Source organism: Clupea harengus, chromosome 4 (assembly GCF_900700415.2).
Source record: "Clupea harengus chromosome 4, Ch_v2.0.2, whole genome shotgun sequence".
Taxonomy (NCBI): domain Eukaryota; kingdom Metazoa; phylum Chordata; class Actinopteri; order Clupeiformes; family Clupeidae; genus Clupea; species Clupea harengus.
The window spans coordinates 27,094,572-27,097,625 of NC_045155.1; the positions used below are offsets into that span (position 1 = coordinate 27,094,572).

The following is a 3,054-nucleotide window of genomic DNA, read 5'->3' on the forward strand; positions in this document are numbered from 1 at the left end:
TTTTGTTTTGCCTTCCTTATTAGTTTAGTTTTTGTGCATTCTGCGTATATTATTTATGTCAATTCCTTATACTAATGAGTGTAATTGAAATGTTTTTCAATCAACTTTATAATCACTGTACATCCTAATATAGGTGCAGGTCTAAGAGTGAAGAGGGCGTGCAGCTCCACTTCAGACACACTCTGTGAGCCTCTGGAAGGCTACTACTGTACTGACCCAATCAAAGATGGCTGCCGAGGAGCTGTGGAACACACAAAGTGCTCACCAGGGCAGTACGTCAACCAGACAGGTTAGACAATCCTCTGTAATTAGAGAGACAGAATGACAAAGTTAAAAGAGGAGGTGAATATACACACACACACACACACACACACACACACACACACACACACACACACACACACACACACACACACACTTATGCAGGAAACAAGAAAGGCAACATCTTACAGCAATATGTTAGCCAAAGAAGAGTTGTGAATCAGAATCATTATTTCTCAATCATTGGAATTCACCATTTTCTATCATGATTCCTCTTTTCATTATTCTCCACTATGTGTATGTGTGTCCTATAATTAGAATTAAGTTCAAACAGAAAAGTTTATGTCTGTGTCCTCCATGTCAAACTTTGTGTTCTTGCTGACAGAGGTAGTGGAATTAGTTTTCCTAAAGCCTGCAAGGTCAGAGACTCTTAAGCTGGTATTTTCTGCCTTCTCTGTGAGCAGACATTATGGCAGTTTCTATATCAGAGTAGTCGTCTCATACCTATTCATGTAGGGTTGGGACTATTGATTAAAACCCCTTTCTGTCCACCCGGTAGGATACTTGAACTCAGTCTGTTTCAAACCTTGTCTGATTAGAGACGTGGGTGAATCTTCATGTGAAACCTTCTTCTCTCCCTTGATGCGCATCATTGTAAAGAATAAAAGCTTTTCCCTGATTGAACACCATTCTGTGACGGAGTCTCAATTTATCTGCGGTATTGAAAATGACCATCACCATCAACATGTGTCCATAGTGGATGATGTGTGTTTTCCTTTGTTTCTGTCTGTCCATGCAGGTACAGCATCCACAGATACTGTGTGTGGTGACTGTGTAGGCGACACATACTCAGATGGATCATTCACATCCTGCAGACCACACACACAGTACGTTCACTCACTTGGAATGTTCCAAGTTTAGCAAGGATTATACACTAAGTTATTTACTTGTGTATCTAAAATGTAACTATTTATGTGATCTCTGTAGGTGTGAGTTGAATGGACTTGTTGTACTAAGAGAAGGATCATCTTCTTTTGACACTGATTGTGATCAAAGACAAAACACTGTGGCCATTGTAGCTGGTATCATAGCTGGTGTTGCAGTCCTAGCTGCTACATGTTGGGCTGTGGGATTTATATATAATAGAAGGAAGAGGAGAAGAAAAGATCAACAAGGTAAGAATGTTCCCGTTTCTTATTATAAAATTATTGTTGTTATTATTAAGCCTACTTTTTTACCACTCAGTTTCTGACTGAATTTGATTTTAACATCCTGAGGAACAGCCAGAATCTCATGCTTTCAGTAACACACTATTTTCCCACAAGACAGAAGTAAGGTTAGAATGAAATGGCAGCATAGAAACATCATTGTAATTGTGTCATGTAATTGTATTTGTATTGTGTTTGTCTTTAGTAATTTGATCTAAGACAATAAAGGCATTAAATGTGAAATACATATACAAAAGCATTTTCATGTAATCCACACAATAGTCGTGTTTTCTTTAGGAACATGGCAACAATAATCCCTTTCTCCCTCTTAACCCGTATACTCAAACTGTTTTAACCCGTATACTCAAGCTGTTTTTTTAATCCTGCCATTAAAGTCACCAACTTCATTTACTTTTATTTAAAACGTTTTGTAAAAGGCCTGCAAGATTACGGAATTAATTCAGTGTTCCCCAGATCACAAATTCTGGCTGTTTTACATGGAGTATAAATGAATAGTTGGTGAACAAGTTCAAAGAGTAAAAAATTAACTCATCCAGTTTCTTTCTTTCCAGGTGCTTATGGAACAGACTGAACCAGACAGGACTGCCAAATGACCTGTTCTCCTTCTGTACCAACTGACCACAGTGCCACCTCTCTATTACTGCTGTGCTACACCACCTCACTACTGCAGAGACTGCTGCCCTGAGATTCCAGAGTGGGGACCTGCATACCATGATCAGAACATCACTTGCTGGATGAGGATGTTATAACTCGATCATGTCTTATCAAAACACATATTGATTGTGGTATTTCAGCACCTGACTTTCATATGAAGAAGATTATGCTCTTTCTGAAGGAGCCACACTGGACTACTGGAGGATGGGGAGGCCAGGGCACACAAGACTCTGCCGTCCCAAGTCCATGTTCCTGAGTTTTGCTAAGAAAAGCAGGGAAGAATCAGACCTTTTGGTGGTCCTTAAATGGCAGAGTCTGCGGTACAGCTCCAGTATTGCAAAAGGTGGTTATTTGAACTATTTGAACACTTGCTGGTTAAAAGACTGCCTTGAGGAAGCGGGGGACCACTTACAGCTTTTTGTCCATCGAATGGATTGCTGTAAACGGAACTTTATGTGATACCTGTTTGATGTCTCAGAATAATATGTTTGTATAATAGTGTGAAATGATGTAATTGTATTATAATGCGTATGATAATGTTTTTTTCCCTTACACAGACCCAATTAAATACAGGAAATGCACATGTCTCTAGCCTACTTGCACTGTGTAGTGATTGCTTTAACCCTTATTTTGAACCTAGACATTTATGACTGTTGTTACCATTGGTTATCTCAACCTTTGAGCCTTAAAATCAGATAACACTCTTATTCATCTAGGATACAAAATAAGTGTCACAAAGCAACCCTCCACAATCAGTGTAGATATGATCTGTTTCTAAGTGCTTGATGTAGTATCAGTACAAATATTAATAATTATTCATTTAGCAGAAACTTTGAATAAAAGTGACTTCCTGTATAGTACGAGTACAAATGTTTAAATCTGTATGTGAGCTTCCTGGGCTCCACCACCA

General features: G+C 38.8%; 1 long non-coding RNA gene across 1 annotated transcript; it reads left to right on the plus strand.

The window, feature by feature from the left end:
* Positions 1-240: 240 nt before the first annotated feature.
* LOC116220240 lies at positions 241-1,287 on the plus strand. The gene is made up of 3 exons (XR_006152394.1): positions 241-289; positions 1,061-1,148; positions 1,249-1,287. It is a non-coding gene; the product is annotated as an uncharacterized LOC116220240 (long non-coding RNA).
* The last annotated feature ends 1,767 nt before the right edge of the window (positions 1,288-3,054 follow it).